The sequence below is a fragment of the Pogona vitticeps genome, chromosome 1 (assembly GCF_051106095.1).
Source record: "Pogona vitticeps strain Pit_001003342236 chromosome 1, PviZW2.1, whole genome shotgun sequence".
NCBI lineage: Eukaryota > Metazoa > Chordata > Lepidosauria > Squamata > Agamidae > Pogona > Pogona vitticeps.
In genome coordinates this window covers 99,544,860-99,572,803 of record NC_135783.1, presented here as the reverse complement: position 1 = coordinate 99,572,803, position 27,944 = coordinate 99,544,860, and the positions used below count along the sequence as shown (strand labels likewise).

The 27,944-nt window shown below is 39.2% G+C and overlaps 1 long non-coding RNA gene across 1 annotated transcript in view; it reads right to left on the bottom strand.

Moving 5' to 3' along the window:
• Positions 1 to 3,580: 3,580 nt before the first annotated feature.
• LOC144587847 (uncharacterized) overlaps positions 3,581 to 27,944 on the bottom strand; it is a 70,789-nt gene continuing 46,425 nt past the window's right edge. Inside the window, exon 2 of the long non-coding RNA XR_013543031.1 lies at positions 3,581 to 9,769. This is a non-coding gene — a long non-coding RNA (uncharacterized LOC144587847). The remainder of the gene's footprint in view (positions 9,770 to 27,944) is intronic.

Genomic DNA, 27,944 nt, shown 5'->3' with positions numbered 1-27,944 from the left:
CCACATCCCATCCCCCACCCCTTCTTCTTCCCTCTCCTTTCCCTCCCAACCAAGCAAGCACTGCTTAGTTTTTTGCTCTGCCCAGCACTGCGGCCTGGGAGCCACAAAGCCAGTGGCGGGATTCAGCAGGCCATAAAACGGTTCTGCAGAGCCGATAGTATATTAGGTATCAGTTCTGTAGAACCAGTGCGAACCGGCTGAATCCCACCACTGTTCCTATCCTTCTTATGCTCCTAACATTGAGAAAACTAGAGATAAATAGGAGTAGAATTTTGTGTGAATGGAATGTAAGCTCCATTCACTCCTGGTGCCTGAAACAAATCTCTGAGCTCAGATCATTGTAATGGTGAATCTCCATGATGCCCTGCAGTCCAAGCAGAAGTTACTTCAAAATTTGACATTGCCATGTAAACAATACACCATTCTCTGTGATTTAAGGACCAAAGCCTATCAGCTAGAAAATGGCATCTGCCTTTCTTATCCAAACCCTGAGATGTGGCAATCATTAATTACACCACTATCAACTCACCAGACAAATATTCTGGAATGGACTCTCATCTTAGTACTTGGAAGTGACCACAGTGTGTAGATGAGAAACCATCTTGATTATTTAAAAGAGTAAAGAAAATAATAGACATCTCTCTTTTTTTGGTGGGAAGGGGAAAGATAGTATCAGATGACTTTAAAACTCTTTTTGCATGAGAGTTTTCGTGATTGATTTTAACTAAGCTTTCCCAGGAGTAATAAACTAAGACATTTAATCTTTTTTGACATTATTTGTCCCTATTGTATTTGTAGATATGCAGACGCCCGTTATTGCAAGGAAAATTCACTTAAGAATAACTGGAGGGTGAGACAGATTTTGTTAAGCAATTTTTTTTGTGGTAAGTCTGTTAGAAAGATAAATCTGTACATTCGAATAAATTATGGGGGACCATCTTCTTCAGTCACAAATATTGCATAAAACATCTTAAAAACAGTAAATAGAATCACAATCATTGAGTTGGAAGGGATTTATAAGGTCATCAAGTCCAATCCCCTGCTCACTGCAGGAATCCAATACCAACATGGGTGTCTGATGCAAGCCAAACTGTGCACCCCTCTTCCAGGGTCAAAGGCTTGGGTTTGACCTCAGGGCATCTATAAATGCACTTGGTCATCAGCAGGGCTGAAAAAGGTAATGGGCTGATGGGCTGTATGCAGAGCTAGTCTCTCAGTCCTCCCCACATTTGTATTCAGATAGGAAGCAGGTTGCCACATGTATGGCACAATGGCATAGTACAGAAGACATAGCTCCCTGCTTTCTTACCGGAGTACTACACAGGCCTGACTCTGCTTAGTTTCTGAAATCAGATGAGATTGATGGCATGGTATTGGTGCTGATGGTTAATTTCCCTTTGGTGAAACTATTGTGTTTAAAGCACTAAAAACATTTTAATCCTTTTCAAATAAGGAATCTGGCAAGGGTCATTTTATAAGGATAATTAATTCCTTCAGCAGTAAACAGAAATGCCAATAGTATCTTCCATGTTATATGGCAATAACCAGCTAGCTATTCACTAATATTAGAAGGCCTTCTAATACATTTTCACTCAATTAATTATTAATGCTGCAATTACTATGGGAGAATATATGATTCCTTCATTATAATAATTTACCTGAGGCTCCAGGCCATTCCACCAGTAGTTGTTTTGTTTAGTTACCTTTTCTTTCCAACACATTAACTAGGAAGGCTTTTTCCTCCATCTACTATATCTCCTTCTATATTAACAAGAAATATATTTCCTTCCTCTACAATTTATAACAAGCAATTTAATATCACTAAATTCCTGGAGGTAATTCTTAAAAGGTGCCTCTTGTCTTAATAGGTTTGTAAATAGTCTAGAATATTTGAGGCACACATTTCCATCTTGGCTAAAAAGGTTGGAAGCAATATACTGGCAAATGGACCAAACGTTTGCTTCCAAATGCAATTCATAATGCTGGTTATTAGACAGCTACTAAACCATGCTATGTAACAACTGTCTCTGTTTATGGAACCTGTCCATCCTTTAAGAGCAAATGTTCCCCCCCACACACACAAACATGGACACATGTGCAGTAGCCTTCAGAGATCTGGTTAGTAGCCACATACAAGAGGGCTTTCCTGATGGTGGCATTCCGTATGTAGAACACCCTGCCCGAAGAAGTTGGACCATTTCCTTCTTTATTTGCATTCTTTTGGCAGATGGAGGCTTCCCTCTTAGTGAGTATTGGACTGTGGTTATTCCATTTACTTCTTGACAGTTGTACCATGCATATGTTAGGTGCCCTGCAGTCACATCTGACTTATAACAATATTAATCAGACATTCAAGGTAAGCAATATATTTATGGAGTAGTTTTACTGGTGCCACCTTTCTCTCCTGTGAGTTTCCATGCCAGAGCAGGGATGCAAACCCAGGTCCCATGAATTCTAGTCTTACCACTCACTCTGCATATCAGTTAGAATGGGCTCGCTGTGTGTATTGCCTTTGCTGCTGATTTTAGCTCCTCATGAAGGCATTGTAATGATAGAAACCTTGTTAATATGTTTCATAAGCACTTGCAATTACTCCTCCTTTTTTTTGGTGTTCACTATTGAAATAAATAAATGTGTTGCTTCAGTTGCAGGTATTCTGTCTCCTAATCAATAGCATATTTTATAGGTATGTGGATGTGTGGCAGGGGGGACAATATTTTCAAACTTCCCAGTTTATGAAAGCAATTTTGAACCTTTTGCCTGAAGGCTTTAATCAGGGCAGATGCTCCAGGTGTTGTCAGGCTGTAACCTCCAGCATTGCTCATCATTGGCTAGGCTGGCTACAGCTAATGAGATCTGCACCCCCTGAACATATGCAGGGCTGCTCTTTGGCCCCAAACAAGGGGGGACTCTTCCAGACTCTTTTCTTTCAAAAATGTAGTGCAGAAACATCAACTGTGGCATATGGTGCAAAATTCCTACTTGTTCTATTTGAAGTGTTAACTCATTTATAGCTCTGGAGCACAGCTGGGCAATGTCTGAGGCTACTAAATGAATTCCTAGATGACAAAGTCTCTGCCTCTGTTTCATTCCAATGGCTACTGTCATGCCGTTTTTTTCTCTCACATGCATATACTTGGTCTCCATTTAGGCTAATTAGGTTTGTAATGTATTTTGAAGAAATTTGGTAAGCAGGACTGGCTCAATAATTTTGCTATCTGAAGTGAAGGAAAACATTTACTCCTCCCCATTCCATGTACAGGAGGAGTAAAGTGGATTAGCGGTTGACATATCATTCCGCACTGGAAATTAGAAATGGAGACAAAACAAAAAAATTGGGATTTGTTTTGATCCATTATTCATCAAGGTTAGTGGAGCAATGAATACGAATATACAAATATTCTTCAATAAATCAATGTCGATTCGTCTGCACTTTAAATGGCTATAACACTGGCCCCCAATGACCTAGAGGCACCACATATGCAGGAAAGCTTCCTCAGATGCTTGTCTACAACTCCTGAATGTTTGGTGAATATTGGACCATGGACCCCTGAGTTACATAGTCACAAAGAGAACCCCCCATGAAAGCTCCCCCCAGGTACTTAGACCCCAGAATCACAACAGAGCTTCCTATGTCTTTCTCCAACATGCCTGCCAACCTTGGTGAAGATTGGTTATCAAACATCCCAGTTATTCACCCACAAATTGGGTTCCCCCCAGGAGAGTTTACCACATAGCACAGAAGCCCATTCTGCCTACCAGTCGCCAATCAGCTGATCAGAAGCTGATAGGCAGCCACCCTCCCACACCTTTCCTTTCCCTACCTTAGCCCACAAAGAACAAATAAAAATGGGTAAAGATTCATCCCTTTGTATTCTTGGGGGGGGGGTCTCTGGAACCCATAAATACGGATTGACAAATATTTAATGAATCGGCTATATTGGTCGGAAAAACCCATCTGTTTTCATATTTGTCCCCATCGTTACTGGAAATGACTAGGATTGCCAGGTCAATAGCAACCCATTCACAGAGATTCAGGGCCAAGATCTGAGTTCACAGAGGCAGTGCAGGCAAGGGTTAGGAAGGTAGTTATGAACTGTTTCAGATTATGGGAAGAGGTGCAAAAGGAATTCAGGTAAATGGGCCCCAAATCCAGATAAAACCTGATTAATCAGAAAACATTGGCAATCCTGAGCCAGGGAAAACTTGTTCTCCAGTAGTTATGCATACAGGAAAATGCTACAATAGTTGCTGTTGTTTTTAGATCTATTGTGAGCCTTTGTAGGAGAAAATGTGGCAGTTCATTTCTCACCTGCTGCTCTGTGCTGCCTATCCAGTTGACTGAAATCTTTGAGGAACAGACCACTGATGACCTCACCTCTGCCTTCTCCCTCTTGTGAAGAAGCCTGATCTATTCAGATTGTCCTAAGGAGGTCAAGCCAGTATATGATTATGCACAATATATAATGCCTGTAACACACCTACTTATCTTTCCAGTGTTGCACTGAGATTTGGCTCCCTACATGGAGAGACAAGGATTGCTATTTTCTGACATGTCAGCCAATGCCCTTGATACCAGGGAGTCTTACAGTTAGGCTTATTCCTAACATCTGAGAACAGCAGAAGGTAAATAATATGGGGGCTCCAGAAAAACAACCCAGAGGCTGCTACTGCTATCTCCCTGTTCCATCTGTGGTTTGAATTGGCTGCCTTAATATGCCCTGATAGCAGGGCTGGCCTATGCAGTTGTTGCTGCTTGAGTCATGTAATAATCGTGTTCAGGTGCTCTTATGGTATGTGCATGTACAATTCTGTTATACACACAGATGTTCTAAATTGTGTAGACTTGGTTATCAGTGTGTCCAAATTCATATTTGCCTCAAAATGTTTGTAAACTGATTTTTCCCACTTGACTAAATCCAGATTCTGGATCAGACAATCTCCTTTATTTCTGGAGAATATCTATGGGTTTTCTGTGTGTATATGTGCTATATAAATATCTGTTTTATAAACTAAAGATTCCACAAAGTGCTATTGCTGAAATTTGCCAATGCTCTTTTCAAGAGTTTCTTCTTTGTCATAAATGGTTGTTTTTAAAAAATCATCTTTACTAAAGGACATCTTCCCTCCAAGGAAAGCGCTTCAGAGCATTTTAATCTGAATGAGTTGTTTAAGCTAATTTGTAGCTTGTCCTGGCACATCTGGACTGCAATATAAAACCAGGGATATATCATGAAAAGGTAAGGCTATTATTTATTCTGAAAGATGCAGAGGAGCTTTGCCATCATTTTTCATTACTGATATAGTGCCTCCTTCTTTCCCTAAACATTGTTTCTACCCAGCTGGGAATTCTTATAAATATTCAATGCGAGCATTAAGAACAGGAAAAAGGCAACAGCTTTTAAAAGGTAGACAGTACAGATTTTGATATTTTCTTGCAAACAAATTATGCAAGATATATAATTTAAGAATACCACCCTCCACAATTAAATCATTCTCTAATCTCATCATTCGCTGAATCTGTGTGGATAACTGCCAGCGATCATTTGGCATATGGGATTATTACAGCAGTCCATATGCTTTATAACAGTTGGTGTTCAAATGGAAATTTGCAAAGTCAAATAACAATGTGGCCCAGGCAACAAAACATAATTACTAGCCACTACAACAGACAGTAGGTTTTCATTCAGAATATTCTCTTAACAGCTTTCTGATATTACAAATATGCATGTAGCAAGCATTTTAATGTAATGCAATCATTATGAATGTATACAGTGTTTAAAAAGGCAACCCACAAGGCTTATATTTATCTACATCAAGATTGTTCTGTGTATCTTCTTATGACCTGTATTTACTGAGACATCCCACCCCTCTTCTTAGATCCCTGAATATTTTTTTCAGGAATTTTGAGTAGCATTTAAAGGATGACTGATTTCAGGAAATGCTTAACTTGTTTTCCTCAGTTTCAAAGATGATTATTTCAAGTTTCAATTTTTCAAAAGCCTCTGTAACTACAATTGTGTCCTCTCTATCCATTAAACACAGAGTCCTCTGGGCTACTAGAAGTAGCAAGAAAAACGAGGGCTATTTTGAAGTCAACACAGTTATGGTATCAGGGAATTTAGTTTTTGGATTTAGGTCTTTCTCTTCCATGCCCCCATGAAATCCTAGTTCAGTGCTGAAAATTTGGTATTCGACATTTCTCCCATGGCAGAGTAAAGCATGCTGGCAGAACCCTTGTGCTCTGGACTGGTTTGATTATGGCAGCACCAGCTGAGAAGATTCCCTGGGCCTTTGGAATTAACTTAGAAACTGTCTACTGCCTAATAAGTCAACCTGTTTAGGGAAGGGAAGGGAAGCAAATAGCACTTAATGGATGGAGTTGATTAGAACTTTGGCCATTCATTGAGGGGTCATAGGAAGGCTCAAAAGACTGGCTTTTTTTTTTCAGGGTGAGAACTAGGCAGCTCATGTTGCTATGTTCTGTCAAGTAATTTCTGATTTACGGTGATCCAATGAATTAGTAACCTTCAGAAGTGTCCATCACATCTTAAAACCCAAGACTGTGGCTTTTTTCATTGAGTAAATCCATTTCATAGTCAGTCTTCCTCTTTTCCTGCTTTTTATAACTTTTTGCAGAATTTTTGTCTTTCTCTCAGAGTCTTGTCTTCTCATAGGTCCAAAGTACTACATCCTCATCATCATTCTATTTCCACTTTTCTGCCTTGCACTGTACTCAAGGCAGGTCATAATAAATTAAAACAACACACTAGTTCTCATTGTTATAATTAAAACCACTTTAAGAGATTATAAAAAGATAAACACATAATATTAACAACTATCATAATGAACAGTTTCAATTTTTTTTTAAAAAAATGCCACCATATAGGGTAAATTCAACAAATGCAACATTCCTGAACTCCCCATCTGCTCAAATCAAATGCCTGCCTGAAAAATAAGTTTTTTGCCTGCGGGTGGAAGGACACCAGGGAGAGGGCCGACCTGGTTTCTTGTGTGAGCACATCCCACAACCAGGGGATTCTTGTGCCCTCACAAATAAGCCTGTGAGAGTTGTGAGACTAAAATAAGGGACCTCTCCCCCCCCCCCCAAGAACTTAAAAGCCATGGATGTTCATATTGACTGATATGGCCCATCAGATAGCTGGACCCAAGCTTTAAATGTTACAACCTGCACTTTGAGTTGGGTCTGGAAACAGACTTTCAGCTAGTGAAGCTATTGTAATGAAGGATTTATATGTTCCTCTAACCAGTCTCAATCAGCAGTGTAATTCAAACAGTTCAATCACTTTTTTGCTTCTAGAGAGAGTTCATGTTTGATTTGATTTCACCCCCTCTGTATATGTCTTTTTCTGGCAGTCCATCCTACCTGCAGAGTTCTCTTTTCACACCACGTTTCAGATGAATTCATTCTTTTTCTGCCAGCTTTCCTCAAAGTCCAGCTTTCACATCCCTACATAGTACCTCACTAAGGAAGTGACTTTATAGACCATTGTAAAGTCTATCTTGTTCAGCCTTATGTTCACACAGTGCCCAACTGGTTGCCAATATGAAACCTGCCAACAGGACCTGAATGCAACAGCAACCCCTCCCGCGTTTTCCTCAAGAACTGGTATTCAGAGGCATATTTCCTCTGATGCTAAGAGAAACCACCTGTGCAAATGGGGGGGATTTGGAATGGTCTAGTTCATGCTTAAAAGAGTATTATCCACAGGTTAATGTTCAAGAGGTTGAACAGGAGTTCTCTAGCAACACTATCATTTGCAAAGTGACATCACACAAGGAAAACTCCCAGAAGTTGACTCCTTTTTTCATAGGTTAACCACTTCTCACCCAAACACAAAGGAATAGCCAGGGCTGTTTTTCAACAAGTGTGAATGCTAGTGAGCAGAAGAGGGTATCCTGTGGGTGATCTTGGCTGCTGCCATTGGTGTTGTCAGTATTTAGGCTGCCCTTTGCTATGTAAAGTTTGGCATGCTTTTTTCTGCAGGCTACATGGGCATGATATTTTGCAGCAATGTCATTTCCTGGATCACGGTACAGAACCACAATATCCCACATTCGTAGAGGTTTTTTTTTTTTTTAAAAAAAGAATTGAATTCTATTAAAAATAGCTCCAGTTGTCAAATATTCAGCAGCCACACAGTGCAACAGAACAAAGGCACATATGTATTAAATTATGAAAACACCTTCCCTAGCAGTATCATGACTATCCAGAAGGCAACAATCACCATGGAAAGGGGCGAGGAGAACCCGCCTCAAAGTTTCTACATAGGAGACCAATGATGGCATAAGAACATGGCCTAGGGACATGTAAATGTCACCACATGTCACTTTTCAGTGAGCCCGCAGCTGACTTCAGGGGAGATGACAGCACCAGGCAGCTGGAGTCGTGTCAGTGGGTTTCTGACAGAAATCAAACATGGCAAGGTACATATCTCCTCTGTGTCTGCTCTGTCAAATGTCTTCGCATTGTCACACACTGCAGAGGTATGAGGCAACATTCAGAATTAGGACCACAATGAAAGCAAGGTATGCTAGTTCTTTGAGGGGAAGCTAGAGAAATGAATCAAATTTTCTAATTTGTACTTGTCAAACATAAAATGTTACCAAATGGTGTACTCATGTTTGGCTATAATTCATGTATCATGTGGTTGGAAGAGAATTTGACTATATAATCCACAGTATATTAGAATCCACCTCATAGGCTAAAATACATATCTCTTAGTATGGAACATTCCAGTCACTGCAGCATTGATGTTGATGGGACATTACTTATATTGACATGAGGCAGCACAAGTAGAAGTATTTTAGATATGAGCTCCAGACACCGTGGCTAATGTTCAATTTTATATTTCTGTATGTCATGTGATATACATGTTTATATCAATGAATGTAAAAGATAGATATCTGTTTATTTACTATTTTTAAAAAATATTTTTATGCCACCTTTCTCCTTTAAAAATATCCAAGGTTGTGCACATCAGTAAAAGACAATATTTAAAAGCTAAAAACAACATGTATGCAAATATAAAAACAATTATGCCACTAAAAGAGTAAACAAAGTCAACAACAACTAAAAAAACACATTAAAAGCAGTAAGACACAACAATCCATTTAAAATTCTCTCTCAGAGAGACAGTCACTAAGTGAAAGCCGGCCTGAAGAGAAAGGTCTTTGCTTGTGGAATGACAGCAAAGATGGGGCCAGCCTGGCCTTCAGTTAGAGAGAATTCCAGATAAACAGCCAGGTGTGGATCTCACCACTACCTGCTCCCTTGAATGAACCATGTTAGTAAAACATGGTCAATCTTCAAGCAATGAGGGAAGCAAAGTGGCTTTATCCCATCCAGCACTGTTTTTGACATGCATGCATCCCTTCTGTCTGAAGGGAAAGATGGCTGTTCTCATCTGCATAGGCTGTTCCTCTAAGACAGAGTTCTCTTTTTTCCACATTCGAGCACATGAGACTAGCCTGTGCTAATAGCACCCCCTTTTTTTTCCAAACAATTGCTTTGGCATGATGATGATAATGGAAGTGGTGAGGCTAGTGCATTTTTATCAGCAGCATAGAGGAGCACTTTCCAAAGGGAAAAACGCAGGCTACAAAAGAGAAGCCTCTGGGAGTGCCCCTCCCACAGCTGCCACTTGGCTGTCTCTCTTTTCCTTTCTTTCTTTTTTTCCTCTTTGGCACAGAATGCTCCAGAGACAGCATAACTCCAAGTCATTTCAGACACAGAAGCGCCACTCCCCTGCAAAACACAGAATTGTGGACATACAGTTCTGTGAAATATAGTTTGAATCTTTAAATATGTGCAAAACTCTTGCACATTTTAGTTTTAAAACTAATGATATTGAATTACTACATTTTCCTTCAATGCAGTATGAGGTCCTGCTCAATTAGATCATTGCATGGAGAGGATGAGTACTGAATGTTATACATGCAACTTTACATAGACATCATGTATATCATAAAAATGTGGAGCTCTGGATTCATCAGTTCCTCACTTATGTTTTATATAATGATATTTTTATGCATTGTCCTTGATAAATATTTAACTTGCTACTTAAGTCATAGCCCAGTAAGCACTGGGATTCAAATTGTTCTCCAGCTAAATACTTATTACATGAAATGTTTTATTTTCATATATTATAAATGCTACATATAATAGACAGAAAGTTTCTACTAGGCAAGCCATGAAAACATATTCCTTTCAACACACTTTTGATATGAGGTTGCTTGAACTGTTGAATTGTAGGCTACACTGATTTCTAATGTGTGATGAACTTTGCACTGCTTTCCAAATTTTAGAATCATCAATGACTTTGTTTTTTTTTTTAACTAAATAACACTTCTATTCCATTATTCTTCCCGGAAAAGATAATAAGGCTCAGAACTCCCATGGTACAATAGGGCACTTTTCCGATGCTTTAAAGAAGCAGAATGAGAATGGGAAGGGAGGTGAAGGGGCTGCTCTACCTCCTGCTGGTTTGAGGACTCCCAGTCCCTAAATTTGACTGGGGGGGTTACCATCAAATTATGGGATTCAAAATCCTTGAATTCTGAAAGTCCTATCCCTAGACATCACAGCTGTGAGTTCGCAAGAGCTGAGCAGGACTGTAGAAGAAAGGACATTTTGGAAATTTTTCATTCATTGGGTTACCGTAAGTTGGAAACGTCTTGATGGCACACAACAACAATGATTTATCATTTATAATTTCTTGACTTTAAATGCTACGAAAAGTAGGACACATTTTCTTGAATAAAATAATCACTTCCTTGCCCCACAAATCACAGGTAGGTTATAAAGATATATTTTCTCTCTTTCTTTTTTCCTCCTAGAGATGTGTTCTGATTTTGTGACCTGAACAAGAATACTTAGGCTCTACAGATATAATATGGGATAATTTTCTGCAGGGCATTATTTATTATGCCAGCTACTATTTTCTTTAATTGAAACAGAATTCTGTGCTCCATCAGTTTTCTACCTTGAAATTTTAGTGAATACAAACAATTCTTTAGTATGCGTTTGGCATCAGTCCAATATGCTATAACACCCTGATCACATACCATCCCTCTTCTTATGCATTAATGAGCAAACTCATAAATAGCAGCCTCAATTTCATTGACAGTCTTAAATCTAGCATTAACAGCAAACAAAAGACTCCAAAAATCTATACCGAAATGCTACTTATTGTGCCAAATTAACATTCACAAGCTGTAGATATATGGTTTCATGTGCCAGAAAAGCTTTTAAGAAATCACTTGAATACTAAATTCACTTTTCAAGAACTCTGAACAGCAATGTATTAGAATAAGTGCAGTTGCAACAGAGCTGTATTTAAAGTAGCCAGTGAGGGGCAATAAGCAGCTACACAGCCATACAGGCTTCAGTGTCTTGTTTATCCTGATTTTTGTCCTTGATTACTTGTCTTCTTCTTCAAGTAAACCATTTGGTCTTTGCTCTCCTTCTTTTGCCATGGATGGATGGTGTGAATGTGCCTCCTTGTTATCTTTCAGCACATTTCTGAGCCATCTCTAGAGACATTTCCATTGAAGTCCAGATTTTGTCTTGTTTGGAACCAAATGGATTTCATGGAGCAATAACACCTTCCCTTTACCTTACCATAACTGTCCTGAGTAAGAGTACACTTGATTCACAATTGTACAGCATGCTGCACAATTCTAATATAATTACCACTAATTTTTCCAAGTTGGGGTCCCAGTTCATACACAATTCCCTAGTCACCAGATGGAGCATCTGTACTTCCTCCTGTCCCTTCCATCAGAGGATGGATGAGAAAGGATGAGAGCATGAGAAAGAGCAATTCATATGTGACTTATCTCCTCCATCTCCAATTCTCATTTAGAGGGATTGGTGACAATGGTGACAGAGCTCTTTATATCTTATGACTAATGACATGTGACTATTCCTTCCTTCCTTCCTTCCTTCCTTCCTTCCTTCCTTCCTTCCTTCCTTCCTTCCTTCCTTCCTTCCTTCCTTCCTTCCTTCCTTCCTTCCTTCCTCCAACCCCTTCTTGCTGTGGTCCAAACCATTCAACATCCAGGCTGTAGAAGTATTCCTTCCAATGTCTTTTTACAAGATGGAATGAATGAGAGCCACTTGCTATTGTATGAGGACCAGGATAAGGGAATTAATTCATTCTGCCATGTACATAATAACATCCCAAATGGAAGCAACATCAAACATACATGTTACATAGTAACATCCCAAATGCCTTCTGTGCTGCTAAAATCTCGGCTTGGGGTTGGTGGCTTGTTTGGCCACTTCTCAGCTGTATCCCAGGTTGCAATCCACTGATTTTTGTCCCACAGAATTGAATGAAAACCATTGAGAGCAGAGCTCCTGCCACCATATTATTCTCACTGTGTTCCATTTCTTAGGGTTGTTGTTATGCTCTATCAAGACAGACCTGACTTATGGTGAGCCTAGTAGTAGTTTCAAAGTCAGTGAGATATTGAAAGAGTGATTTTACTGATTCTACCACCTCAGTCAGCTTCCACGCCCAGGTGGGATTTGAACCCTGTTCTCCAGAGTCATTTGCTGTCATTTGATCCACTGTACACCACACTGGGAACTCTCTTATGCTTAAATTCGTAGATATATTTCTTTGTAACAATAATCTATGGAACCATTCATAAGCAGAAAATTGCTTATTATTAATTAAATCATTGATTAAAATTAGTTCTATTGTGCTTTTCAGGTTAGTTCATTAAAGCAGCTTACAATCAGAAGAAAAGAGAATTCAGAGTAGAAATCAATATTAAGTCTGCAGTTCTTACATAGAGTTACCTAAGAGTACATCTCACTGATTCCAGTGAGAGCTACTTCTGAGCAGCTGTGTTAAAGATTGTGCTATAACTGGATAAAAATATAGCCGTATTTAAAAGCAGCAAAGAGCACTAAAAACAGAAGAAATGAATCATGCCTTGTAGATTGAAAAAGCTTTCTGGAAGCAGGAGGGGAAGACAAACTTTTGGACAAAAAGTGTGATATGTCATTGTTCTCTGTGCTGCCGCTCCAGGGAGAAGTAAAATGTTGCTGTTCTCCTCTACTTTCTCCCCAGATCATGAAGAAAGACAGTAGCTAACCCACAATCGCTTGGCTTGAGAAAAGGCGCATGGGCGATGCTGTTTTTAACAGAAGACAGTCTATCGAACACTTTCTGCCAAGGAAGGAAAAATTCATTACATATTACCCGCAAACCATTTCCACAGCTTCTTTCAAACATTTCAGAAGAAGCGGCGATAAACTATCGCTGAATGCTCCAACAGTAATTTAGCACTGAACTACTGCCGGACAAGTGTAGACCATAAAGTATTACAAACACACGGAGTAGGAGTTTCAGCTTGAAGCAAATAAACGGCCAGTGTTAAAGCTCTCTTAGCCATGCTCAAGATGGACACTATCTTTTTTCTTTTCCTCCTTTGGATAAAATTTAGTAGTCAAACCTACAGAAAATGGTTACCTCAAAAACATTTCTCACAAAAGACAAACATAAAGTGTAATTCTTCCCCGCATCTCCCAGCCCAAAGAAAAGTCAACATACATGGGGAGGGATTCTCTTAAGGTTCAAAAGAGCCTCTTCTCCTTTTTCTCCTGTATTAGTTTGAATGCCCCAGTCATTGCTTCTCATTATGAAAATGTGATGCACCCCTTGTAAATCTGTTTCTTTCTAGGACTGCTTATGCAGGCTATGAAGCTTCCAACCAATGTAAAATATTGTGGGAGGATGAAAAGCATCCCATATTTCCCTCTTTGATATACTGGGTTCTGTATCACTTCATCTCCAGTTAGAATTATAGGCAGGTAGCATTGTTGTTTATCAGGAGGCAGAACAAGCATATAGCTGTTAGGTCATAAGGGGTGGGTGGGGGAAGAGTACCTTGATTTTCTTCTGCAAAGGCAATGTTTTCATTAGGAGCAATAAGAATGGCACAAAATACTGAGAAAGCTTTTGAAATCCTTAGCATTTTTTGACAGGCTGATGCTAAGGAAAGAGAGGGAAAGAATAGGAAAAAAACATCAACTTTATCTTGAAGCACAGAATCCTCATCTAGTCAAAGGCTCAAATGGTGGACACTGCAGACATAATTTGATTAGTGGTTTCACTGATTTCAGGTTATGTTTAGTGCTGCCGCAGCAAAGGAATAAACAATGAATGATCACTCATGATCACTCATATTTTGAAGTTATATATGCATGCGAATGCTAGCATCAAAGCTAATAAGCCTCTAAGATCACATACTTAAGTTCAATTACCTTTAGCAAACCTCAAACCAAATCAATACATTTTTACAATAAATCATACAACAGTTAATGTTATTGACTAAAAAACTACAAATTCAAAAATTTTAAGCCAGGTGCTAATGTTACCTGAAGTTCTGTGTTCTGTATAAACAATGTTTAATTGTTCGACAGCACCACTTGATTTCTGCTTTATGACCTGGAATCTATTTTTAGCATTTTGGCTACCTCTTTTAACAGAGTTGTGCAGAGTAGTGGATTTGGATAGTTAATATTCTCTTGGGTTTGATAAGCTTCTTACTGACATTTTAGTCTTCGCAGTGAGTATCTCTTTTTAAATCTAATCTTGAGCATTTTATGCTCAATCTGGCTGTGTAATAGACCAGGTTTATGTTTGTGATAAGATGGTAAAAGACCAGAAAATATTTATGAGCTTTAGCTTTCAGCCTGGAAGGAGTTCTGTTAGGGAAGCTTGATCTTTCACGCCATTTGTACTGAATTTGTACAAATTCAACATATCCTTGTTTGAGACACATTACGTGCATCTGTAGAGAGATGCCAAATTGAGGTCAGTGTTTGTGAGGGGCAAGCCTGGAAAAAGACAGACAGTGGCACAGCATAAGGAAATACTGCTGCCGAAATGATCTAGATGTAATTTTGCTAATTGCTGCTTATCCTGCAAATGGAGGCCTTGTGTCTTTCAGTGAGTGGCCATCAGATTTTTTTTATTTCTAAAAAACTGCACCAGTTTATGATGTCATCAGACTTATACAGCATAGCATATGGAGCAGGATTTCAGCCATTAAATTTGGTCAGTGAATATAGATCTTTTTGCAGCTCATTTTTGAAGAATGTACCAATATTTTGCAAATTTATTAAGAGTCTTCCCCAAATCTGAAAGCATGGGACAGCAAACCTGATAGATGTCTCTGTTCCTTATCAAAACAACAGACTATATGGATTTTCCTGGGAAGGATATTCTAAAGATGTCAGCTAACCACTGCAAAGTCCCCATTCCTAGTAATCACTAATGTAATAGCTTTCATTGGTTAAAAAGGAAGACGCACTACAGAAGCTGATGTCTATGCTTAGGCAGTGGTTTGTCCTAGATGTAACATGTTATTGGCAAGAGTGATAAGATAAGATTCTCCAGCACATTTAAAAAAAAAACAGCCATTAAGTTAATATAACAGTTACTGCATTTTTTAAAAAAACTTTCCTCATCATGCCCTCAGTGAAGCATAATTGTGATGCACTTTTGTTGGATGATGATATCACAACTGGTGATTTTTCAAAAATCCAATTGAACAAGTTCTTAATTTCTTGCAAGAAGGATTGTTTCCCCATGTTGCTGCTAAACAGAGCTTGCTTTTCCCTATTCATCTTCCTCATCAGTCTTCCCCAACCCTTTGCCCGTGAGATATCCAGGACTGTAGGTGCTTTACTCTCCAGAAGTAAGCTAGCTGTAACCCAACACATCTGGAGTGCACCAGGTTCAGGAAGGTTGCTTTACATCACACTATCTCATTCTTGGTTGGATTCAGTCTAAGCTCAGAACCAGTGTTTGAGTAAATGAACCTTGGCCAATATTCTGGATGAAAAAGGATTTCCATACAGCATCACTGTGCAGTAAAAATGCACCTTCCTTAAAATCCTTTAAATGGTTTGGGGAAAGGAGCAGGGCTCTTTTTCTATAGTGCAAGAGCTAGCAGGTTTTTTTAAAAACACGCACACACACACACACACACTTTTAAATAGTAAATAGTTTGTGCCTCTTCTTGTAATTAAACACAACAGCACCACAACTCTTCTAGGCAGCCCTCAGCCTAGAACTAGATACAGTGGTGCCTCGCTTAACGAGTGCACCGTACAACGAAGAATCCGTATAGCGATCCCTTTTTGGGGATCGCTATACGGAGCTGCCCCAATCGCCGCACTTGCTTTGCGACGATTGGGGCGTCCGGCGGCCATTTTGGAGCCGCCGATCAGCTGATTGGCGGCTCCAAAATGGCCGCCGGATGACCCGAAATGGCCCCCGCCAGTGTTTTCGCGCCCTCCCCTTGCTTACCGAGGTCGCGAAAATGCTGCGGGGGGCCATTTCGGGTCATCCGCGGCCATTAAAATGGCTGCGGACGACCCGAAATGCCCCCCCGCAGCGTTTTCGCAACCTCGGTAAGCAAGGGGAGGGCGCGAAAACACTGACGGGGGCCATTTCGGGTCATCCGGCGGCCATTTTGGAGCCACCGATCAGCTGATTGGCGGCTCCAAAATGGCCGCTGGACCGCGAAAACATCGCTGGAGGGGTAAGTTTGGGCGCCTATTGGAACGCATTAAACTAAGTTTAATGCGTTCCAATAGGCTTTTCCTGCCCCGTACAGCGATGTTTTCGCATAGCGAAGGTTAATCCGGAACGGATTAACCTTGCTATACGGGGCACCACTGTACTGTATATGAATACGAATATCCCCACACCGCCGGACTTAATGAGGGCTCAGCCCTTGGGGCCAGATCATCCACTCATGCTTCTGGTGGTGGTGGCAGCCCTGCTCATCCTTCCATTCAGTCCTGGAGCACCACTCTCTTACCGCTCGGCTGGCCACTCAGCAGCTGTGCAGAGAGACTCATCCTCCCTCCCCCTGCCTGGAGTGGCTAGCCGAGTGGGAAGAGAGTGGTGCTCCAGCAGCAATTGGAAGGATAAGAGGGGCCACTGCTGCCACCAGGCACATGAGTGGACGGTCCAGCCCCAGGGACCAGACCCTCATTAAGTCCAGCTGTGCGGGGATATTCATATATGATTACCCCCCAGCTCTACCTAGAGCCGTAAGTTCCTTGTTAATACATCTTAAGCATATAAAAGACAAGAATCTGCCTTCTATGGAGTCACATAATTGGTCAATCAAGCCCAATACTGTCAGCTCTGATAAGCAGCAGTACTCTAGGGCAGTGATTCCTAACCTTAAGTCTCCAGGTGTTCTCTGACGACAACCGCCCAGAGCAGCCCTGCCTGCCAGATGGGTGGTATATAAATCAAATAAATTAATAAAATAAATAAACTCCCAGAAATCCTGGCCAGCACAGTTAATGGTATAGACCACTGGTTCTTAACCTTGGGTTACTCAGGAGTTTTGGACTGCAACTCCCAGAAGCCTTCACCACCAGCTGTGCTGCCTGGGGTTTCTGGGAGTTGTAGTTCAAAAACATCCGAGTAACAAAGGTTAAGAACCACTGGTATAGACTTCTGGGAGCTTTAGTCCAAGAACATCTGGGACCTAAGCTTGAGAACTACTGCTCCAAAGGGTTTCAGTCAAAATTCTTTTCTGGTGGTGCACAATATATTTCCCAGAGTTTGGGGTGTGTGTGTATGTGTCTGCCATCCAAGTACGAATGACCCTGCTTAGCAGCCAAATTCAGACCAATCATATGTGTACCCTAAATAATCAAGTTTGGGATTATAGCCTTAAGTTTTGGACTAGGTGCCAAATTCATTGTCATTTAACTGAATATTTAATGGAAACCTTATGGCAATATATGGCAAATTAAACAGAATTTCATCTATCTAGTTGAAACCCATGTTTCTCCATGAGCAAATGACATTGGCAGTTAAAATCCCCAACTTTTTATGACTCTGTTAGCTGTAATATAAACATAAATTGACATCATGAGAGAAGGAACACAGGGAAAGAAAAACAAGCAGTAGCATTCAATGCCTGGCAAATAAATAATAAAAATTCAAGATACAGAAACAATTTAACACATCTGTTATCATGAGAATTTTGGAAGAAAAAAATTTCTATTCTGCCAGATGTAGTGTAGGACCACATCCAAAAAGTTACATCTCTAAATACCACAACGAGAGGTTTTGACTGGAGTCGCAAATGGAAGAGGTAGCTAAACTAACATTGGATTAATTTACTTTCCAATAGAAGTTGCAGAGAGCTACACCCAACATCAATGAGATGAAAAATAAAAGGAGTTATCACTAGTAAAGGATCTTTTAATTACACAATGGTTCCACACAATGATAGTGTGCTGAATGAAGAATTTGACAGATGAGACTGAGGGCGTAGATCCAAATCCCAGCAACTGAAACAAAAGAACTGGTGGCCAAGAAAGTAGTCATTTTGGAGCCTTTGAAGTCATTTTGAAAGCAGAATTGACATGTTATCAATTTGCTTGCTACTGGGCAAAGCAAATGAGACAAAAATGATTAATTAAACACAACTTTATTAAGGAAGCCAGGAAGGAAGACTGAAAGAGGTGGGTAAAATAAGAGAAGATTTAAATCAGAGTAAATTATGTGAAATATTAAAATTATATAAATACTGTAATTTAATTACTTAGAAGCAAAAAAAAACCCTGTAAAATAGAAAATCTAAAATCACTAAACAAAACTCTTTTCCACATACAAATACAAAACTCATACTGGTCTTACTCCTTCTCTTAGCATATCTTCTAAACCTCCTCTTCAATGTACGATTAAGGCAAATTGTTCATAAGAATAGTTCCTTCTACTATAAGACTGAACCTTAATGAGGTTCATTTTACCCAAACCATTAGGTATGATTAACAGTTTGGCTATAAATGATTCCCTAATACTATACTAATACAGTGGTGCCTCGCTTAGCGATTGCCTCGTTTAACGATGTATTTGCTTAGCGATGAGGTTTTTGGAGCAATCTTGCACTCCGTTTAGCAATGTTTCCAATGGGGGAATTTCGCATAGCAATGTTCGGGACCTTGCTTCACTTAGCGATGACAGTTTAGGTCCTGTTTCGCTTAGCAATGTTTTTGACAGCTCCGTTTTCACTATTTTTAAAAGGTGTTAAATTGTTTAAAAAGTGTTTGGAGTGCTTGAAATTGTTAGTGCACTTAATAAACCTTTTGTTAACCAAATTTGGCTTCATTCTGACTCTTTTTGAATTTTTGGTGATTTTTTTCTCCCCCATTGAAATGCATTGAAAAGGTTTCAGTGCATTCCAATGGGGGAACTGCGTTTCGCTTAGCGATGTTTCCTATGGCGATTTTCACTTAAGGACGGTAATCCGTTCCCATTGGAATGGATTATCTGGTTTTCAATGCATCTCTATGGGAAAACGCATTTCTCTTAGCGATGTTTTCCCATAGCAATGAATTTTTTGGAACCAATTAAAATAGTTAAGCGAGGCACCACTGTACTATACTGTGATACTAAGATGTATCTTCTATTTTGTTGATGTAAAAAGTATAGACTTTGTTTAGTGGGGTTTTTTTTACTCTGTCTAAAGAAAGAAAGAAAGAAAGAAAGAAAGAAAGAAAGAAAGAAAGAAAGAAAGAAAGAAAGAAAGAAAGAAAGAAAGAAAGAAAGAAAGAAAGAAAGAAAGAAAGAAAGAAAGAAAGAAAGAAAGAAAGAGGTTCTGTGCCTCATCCAAGGCAACTGGCAGATCTGGGGAATGGGCAGGAGATGCTTTTGCCTCCAGATGAGGAGTGACTGCAAAATGATAGCTTTGTCTTCTCTGTATCATGAAGAATATGAATGGAAGCTCCATGAACGATGAGCATTGCCCTGGCCCAATTATTTAACTCGCTACTGCAATGTCACATTTTCTGCCATCTTTACCTGAGAATGTGTGGTACACAAGTTGAGAGGTCGTATTATGTTTAAAGATTTAATCCAATAAAAGTATTGCCCAAGCTTCATTTCTATGAATGCATCACACAGTCACTTATTTGCATTTTTTTAAAAAATCATCTTTACTCATTTTCTACTGTTACATTATCATTACTCATTCCTTAAATTTCCCCATTAGAGTCATTGTGAATAAAGCAAAAACAGCTCAATGAATTAGATACATGGCTGTGGAATCAGAGATTGGGAGTTATGTGCATCCCAGGAGAAGCGCCAGCCTCTGTAGCCTTGGCCAAGCTGCACAACCCTAGAGGCCCCTTAGAGTAGAATAGTAAACCACTTGAGTAATCTAAAACCAGAAAAACAAGAAAAAGGTCACCATAAATTGGAATTGATCTGATGGCATGTGATTACTATTATTAAAGCAAAAATATGACCTAATATTTGAAAATAACACCCCATCCCCAAATGGGAGCTGCACCAGAACCGCAGCTCAAGTTTCATTTCACAGCAGCTAACCTCTTAGATTGCCTGGAACATCTGTATCAGGCACTGCATTTGAAGTAATAGAAGGTGCCGATAGTCACTGAGTTCCTCTGTATTGCTGAGATCTGTATTATTCAGTTGGTTGTGAAACATAAAGCAACAGGGGATCAGAAAGCGGACAGAGGCCCAATTTAAAAAAGATTAAAAATAAAAAATCAGCTGAATTGGAATCTCTAGATGTGGGGAACATTTCCAGGGCTCTTCTGTGGTTTTTGTGTTTTTTTTAAATATGAACACAAAAATAAAAGTTCAAGGTTCTTGAGAAACTCTTTTCATATTACAATAAAATAAAATAAAATAAACACTTAATTATGTATGTTCTTTAAGATTTAAGAATGGCAAGGGGGAATCCATTTAAGATATTTCATGATATTTTTATTTATTGTAAAATAATGGTCTGAATCCTATTATTGTTTATATACACCAGCATATGTCAAATGATGTAATTCATTGTAGCAAATTGCTGCTATTTAAGAAGTTGAGATGTGTAGTCCTTCCTTTATGTCAGTTGCATGACTTGGCATATGACAGAAATACAAACGTCTACTTCATAACTAGAGAATCTTCTCTGCAATTTACATTGTTACACTTATGCTGATATATGTAAGCAATAGGATTCTGGGTTCTGTATCTTAAAATAAAACAGAGTGAATACCACATCTTTGAAGAAATAAATAATTATTTAGGAAAGGAACCACTGAAAAAGCTACATATGGGGCATAAAGAGCTCTTTAAGTGAGAAATAAGATGAAGTAGTAGCCACACTTAAAAGTAACACATTTGCTGGCATGGACAACTTTATAGACAAATTTTACAGGAAATTTCTTAAAGTTCTTCATAACTCCGAACTCCAGATATTGCATACATATACAACAATATCCTTAAATGGAAGACTATGGAAGATACACCACATAGTTCTAATTTTGAAACCAGGAAAGGAGTCTCAGGGCATCTGTCCAATTCTCCCAGTGAATCCAGATGCAAAAGTGCTGACAATAATAATGATGTTACATTAAATAAATGCATCGCTAATTAAATTCAAAATGACCAATTGGGCTTTATGCAAAACAGGCAATTGGCAGATATAGTGAGAAGAATCTTAAATATAATCTGCACCTGTGAAGCCAAAAACAAAACAAAACAAAACAAAAAATACTTCCCCCAGGAATCATCTAGCTAGATGCATACATAGTTTCATGACTGCCTATAATGAGAGGTCATTGAGTTGGTACTAGCAAAAATAGGTGTGGGAAATCAATTCTGTTTGATTGTGCAGGCAGGAACTGTAGTAACTGTTTGGTTGTGATTCTGATGTAAGCATGGAACTCAAGTAAGACCTCACTGAACTGTGGCAGTAAGCAACGGCAATGTAAATTGCAGAGAAGAAGATCGTCTAGTTAAGAAATGTCCCCTTCATCTTTTCTATTGCATAGATACTCTGATGGAATGTACATGCTAAAATATTAGAATGCAGGGGAGGAAGAAGGGAGAGCATCATCATCTCATAAATTTGTTTGCTGGCTATCTGCTTGGCTACACATGACATAAGGAGCAGGCTTTAGAGTAGATTAGATTAGGCATCCTTCAGTCTCAAGAGACTATGGTAATATGTTCTTTAAAAAACATTGTATTAGTTTTTCACTCTATCTACATTTGGTTTGTGCTTATCAAACATTGTGTTACATAATTTGCTTACAACGATTTGATTTTTACACCTCAGTGTCTTCCCAGTTGTCCCCACATGTTCTTCATGGAGGACTTGCAACAGGCTGAAGCAGACTAAATAGGGTTCCTAGCAGGTCCAACATGCCATTTGGGGTGATCCTCACATCCAAATGGCATACAGACCTTAAGTGACCCTGGTCAGTCCACTCCGTATGTAGACAAATAGTCCAGCTCAGGTGATCTCTGGAAGCAGGCCAAAAATGTAGACCAACCTGCAGTCAATTTGCCTGCTGTCAGAATACGCATTTGCTTTCCATTAGTCTTTCAGTTTTTTAAAGTGAGGCAGTGAATATCTGCTGTCAAAATCTCTCTCTCTCTCTCTCTCTCTCTCTCTCTCTCTCTCTCTCTCACACACACACACACACACACACACACACACACACACACACACACACACACACACACACCCAGTGCCACCATGGAGCCAAAGAAATGATTGATTATATTGTGAAGTGGCTGTTTTCTTAAGCTACTTCACAACATTTATAAATTAGAGGAAGGCTTGCTTTTGGATTTTGGCCCATTTCACACATGCTGGAAACAGACCAACAGAGTGATCCTACCCGCATAAAAAAGGTAGAAGCCCCCAAAAGGGGCCAGAAAGCTGTGGTCAATAATGATTTGGTTCACTCCAGTGACTGTCATGTGATCACTCTAAAAAAAGTACAAACCAACCTGTTCCCATGTAGGAAAATTAAATTCCCCTTCTTTTACTATTAAATACTTATATTTTGCTATACAGTGTTACCTCGCAAGACAATTACCCCGCAAAACGACAAATCCGCATGATGATGAGGTTTTGCAATCACCATTGTGCTTCGGAAAACAGTGTTTTCTATGGGCGATTTTCGCTGAATGATGTTTCGGTTCGCAAGACTTTTTTTTTTCCTGGGACCGATACTTCGCAAGATGACGATTTCTACAGCTGCTCAGCAGCTCTGCAAAATGGCTTCCCTATGGGATATCTTCGCAAAACGGGTGTTTTTGGGACCGATGCTCTGCAAGTCAACGATTTCTACAGCTGATCGGTGGCTCCGCAAAATGGCTTCCCTATGGGCGATCTTCACAAAAATGTTTTTGGGACCGATGCTTCGCAAGACAGTGATTTCTGCAGCTGATCAGCAGCTCCACAAAATGACTTCCCTATGGACGATCTTTGCAAAACGACCACTATTTCCCCCATTGGAACACATTAAATGGATTTCAATGCATTCCAATGGGGAAACGCTTTTCGCAAGACAATGTTTTCACTAAACAGCGATTTCAATGGAACGGATTAACATCATATTGCGGGGCACCACTGTATTCTCTAAGCTTCAAGCATAGAAAGCCCTTATTCAGGAGGAAGTATTATTATTATTATTATTATTATTATTATTATTATTATTATTATTATTATTATTATTATTATTATTATTATTATTATTATTATTATATATTTTTTTATTTTTATTTTTATTTTTATTATTTTTATTATTTTTATTATTTTTATTTATTTATTTATTTATTTATTTATTTATTTATTTATTTATTTATTTATTTATTTATTTATTTATACCCCGCCTATCTGGTCCACTGGATCACTCTAGGCAGCTTCCAATATAAAATCAGACTATAAAACACAAACAATTATATAATAATACAACAACAACTACAATAAAATAAAGAATAGAAAGAAATAGAAAGAAAGTGAAGAACTGGCTGGAGGGAAGGCCTGAATGAACAACCATGTTTTTAATTGGGTTTTAAAGTAGCTGACCAAGAGGAGTTTTCCCCACCTGCTACACGCACGGGCACAGTTACTGCTTTCTTATGAAAGAGGAAGGCCAAGTAGGAAATCAAATCTGTCACTGCTTCGTCTGGGAAGGGAGAGATAAGCAGAAAAAGGGAGTGTGAGAGCAAACTTCAAAACTAAGAGCGCTAAATTGATAACAATGAACAGACACTTTTGGCACTTCCCTGAAAAAGAACTTCACTCTCTGTGTACAATGTATTCACAAGGCTGTGAGAAGGCACCTTAAATGACCAAATATTTCTATACACATATGTACCTCTGACCATCATGTGCTATTTATTATACAAGGTTAATCCTGGGTAGGATTGTGGGTCAAAGTACCCAAGTTGAAGAAAAATGATTAATTTCATGTTTTAATTCTCAGAAAGTAATGTGTCAGAAACATGTTTATGTACATTGTTAGTGTCTCCCAGATCCTTTAATTGGAGCTTAAATAAACTGAACCATCCTGATTCTATGAGCTTCTACACATCCAGAACAAAACAAAAGCAAAGAAACAGTTTTGCTCCGTAAGGAACTTTGTTCAACAAGGCAAGAATGTTAAACTCCTCTTCAAAAACTCATACTTTTTGCTTTTGATCCCAGCTATGATAAGAACAATAACTTTGTGTAATGACTCAACACAAATGACAGAGTAGGAATTATGAACTCTGCCAGTGTCTGGCTCTGGTCTTGTGATCTTTCTGCCAATCGTCTAATCCCCAGAAATGGCATAATTTGGTTGAGAGATACAGATGCCAGTTTTATATTTTTCACACAGTGCATTCTTTGTTTTCTCTTTGTAGGAAAATTTACGTTATGTCACAAGCTGTACTAACTCTAACAATGTTCAAAAACTGTATGTCCACCTTGCTGAATCTCATGTGGCTGAGGTAGCTAGTATTCTAATGTCTTATTAATAGAGATGGGCATGAACTAAACTACAAACTGAAAAAAATCCATGAATCAAGCTGGTTCGTGGTTCAATTTGTAGTTCGGTTTGAGGATCCTGTTTTACTAGAACAAAATGAAACCCCAAACCTTCTTCCGCTTGGCAGTATGATTTGGGCAAAACAGATGCCCCGTCCCCTTCCTGCTGCTCCTGTCATCTCCATACCTGGTCCTGCTGTCTCCTCTTTGTCCTCTGCCATCATCAGCTTTAGAGACAACGGCCCAGCTTCCCTTCAGGGAGCCAGACCAGCTGTCTCTGTTTATGAGCATGCCTATCAGCTGATAGATGTGCACATGTGCAGAGACAGGATAGCCCAGCTTCCAGGAGAGAAGCTGGGCTACTGTCTCTAAAGTTGGTGGTGGCAGAGGACAAAGAGGAGGAGGAGGAGGCAGGATCAGGTAGGGAGGCAACAGAGGCAGTGGGAAGGAGGCAGATGGGCAGCAGAGAGGGTGGAGGCATTGGGTTTTTTTCCCCCAGGCACAAACCAGAAAAAATGAACAATGAACCACTTAGTTTTTCCAGGATTCATGAATGGTTTGTGGGCAGCCATGAACAATGAACCACACCAATTCATCATTTTTCCAGTCCCTGCCCTTCTCTACTTATTAATAGACAGTGATTTGAAAATGTGTAAAGCTTGAGCTTGCTCAAGTCCTTTGATATGTATCTTAAAATTCATTCCAATTTTCTTCCATTTCAGATCACAAATTTTATTTCTGCATGAAATTCCATTTGCATTGCTATATTAACCTTCCAAAATGTATGCATTTTTATTAACATTTTCAAAATCTTTGAGTTTTCCCCAACAACTTTAGCATGGCTGTACATATTTTTAAAAGTGAACCCACTTGCACATACATTTTTTTCAAATATATGCATTTTTGTTGTAATGTAAAAGGGTTTAAAAGAGTGGCATATAATACACTTTGTTACTATGTAACCCTGTGAAATATTGGCTCAGCCCAAAGGGGCGAAACCAAGAAAGAGAAAGGCTATGAGTGAGAAATTTGAATCAGAAAGAGTGGAAGAGCTAAGGAACCAAAGCTGCTGTTACCACTTAGACTGCTATGAGCCTTGCCACCTTGGACTAGGTATAATTCCTATATATTTGTGTTGGGTGTCTGCATGTGAATCTACATAGTGAATTTATGCATATGCAATTGAATTGATATTTTATGTTAGAGTTTTGAAGATTCTGCATGTGGAGCTGATTCTTCTGAATACCCAACCCAGCTGACAAAAGTACCTTGGATTTTTGTCTGAATTTGAAATTCAGAAGGACACTTTGCAATTCCACAAGCAATTTCTGTACTGTTGCCAAGGACACACAAATTGTAGCTTTTTGTTGTTCTTATAATTGCTCAGGTTGTCTGTTTCATAACTGTGAATATAAGAAAATACCTATTTTGTGAATTGTGTTTGAAAGGTTCATCAAGAGATCCATATTTTTTCTGTTTATAAGACTACCTGATCCTGAAGCCCTTTTATGGCTGCTTTCCTTAGCCCAGAGGGGCTTAGGAAGTGGGTAAAGCAGCCATGAAAGGGCTTCAGGATCAAAGCGCTGCAATCGTGCAGCCCTTTCAAGGCTGCTTTACCTGAAAGGAGCCCTATGGCTTCACAAAAGGCAGGAAAAAGCGATTGCCTTCCATGTATTCACTATTCAGTCATCATCATAATAATCTTAGAACTGCAGAGATGGAAAGACGGATCATCAGGTCCACCCCCTGTCAAGGAGGTCCAGAGGGGAATTGAACTCCCTACCTCTACTTAAACCACTGAGCTATCCAATACGCACTATTTTTTTCACTTCTGTGGAACTGAGGAAATGATAAATTTGCCAATATTTGTGAATTTGTGTTTGTCTCATTAAGCCACTTCACAATATGGGCAAATTAGAGGAAAGCTTGTTTTTGGTCTGTTTCCAGTGATCACACACACTGGAAATATACAAAAAGATAATGATCCTGCCCACACCAAAAAGAATAAGAAGCCCCTGAGATGGGCCACACAGGTGTGGGTAGGACCATTCTGGTGGTGGACTGGTTTGCTTCAGCATAAACATCATCTGAACACTATCTTTAGAAGTCAACCAGCCTGACCCTGCAGCAGACCAAACCATGCCTATATAGTCAGCTTCTTAGTTTATAGATGGCATCTCTGGTAAAGCCAGTACTGAATACAATGTTCAACTTAGTGGGTTGCCCTCATGATTGCTAATAGAGAAAGCAAGCAATTTTATTATGTGCCATCAAGTTAGATTCAACTTATAGCAAACCTAAGAGGTAGGTTAGATATTTAAGGAATGCTCTTACCAGTACAACACCAATGAACCCCGATAGCCCAGCAGGAATTTGAGTCCAGATTGCCTGTGTCCTAGTCATTTTGTCCCCCATGCAGTGCTGGCACTCTCTGCAGTAATGCACTGCATAGATTCGTTCCTTTTTAAATACTCTCCCCACCACCACCACCACCTTCCCTGCTGGGTCTTACATATGCACTTTCCATTGTGGTACCTGAAATACGAAAGACCTTTTTTTCTAACAGAACAGACAATGTTTTTTGAATAAATTATTAGCTATGAATTATTTGTTTGGTTCTGTTCCATCAGGAAATCTCAGTAGACAAGATGAAGGGATGAGTGATTTAAATTGATGTCCACAATGCATTACATTAAAAGGTACTTCAATACATCTATCAGGAGGACTTCAAAATCATTTAGACAGGTTGAAGAACCTTGGTAACCATTTTTTTTTCTTAATGTACTTCAAAACAGAAATCAATAAAATCTTATTAGATACCTCCTGCCCCACCCCCAAATCTGGTCTCACTAAATAATCACCTACAATATTCTTGTTCTCACCTGAACCCTTTCTTTCTTTCTTTCTTTCTTTCTTTCTTTCTTTCTTTCTTTCTTTCTTTCTTTCTTTTTCTTTCTTTCTTTCTTTCCCACTCTGCGCACTTGCATCCAATATAAAACAGACAGTATTATTTTTTTGTCAACGTTATCACTAACCATGAAACATGGGGATGAATATAAAAATGAAACAGGATATTT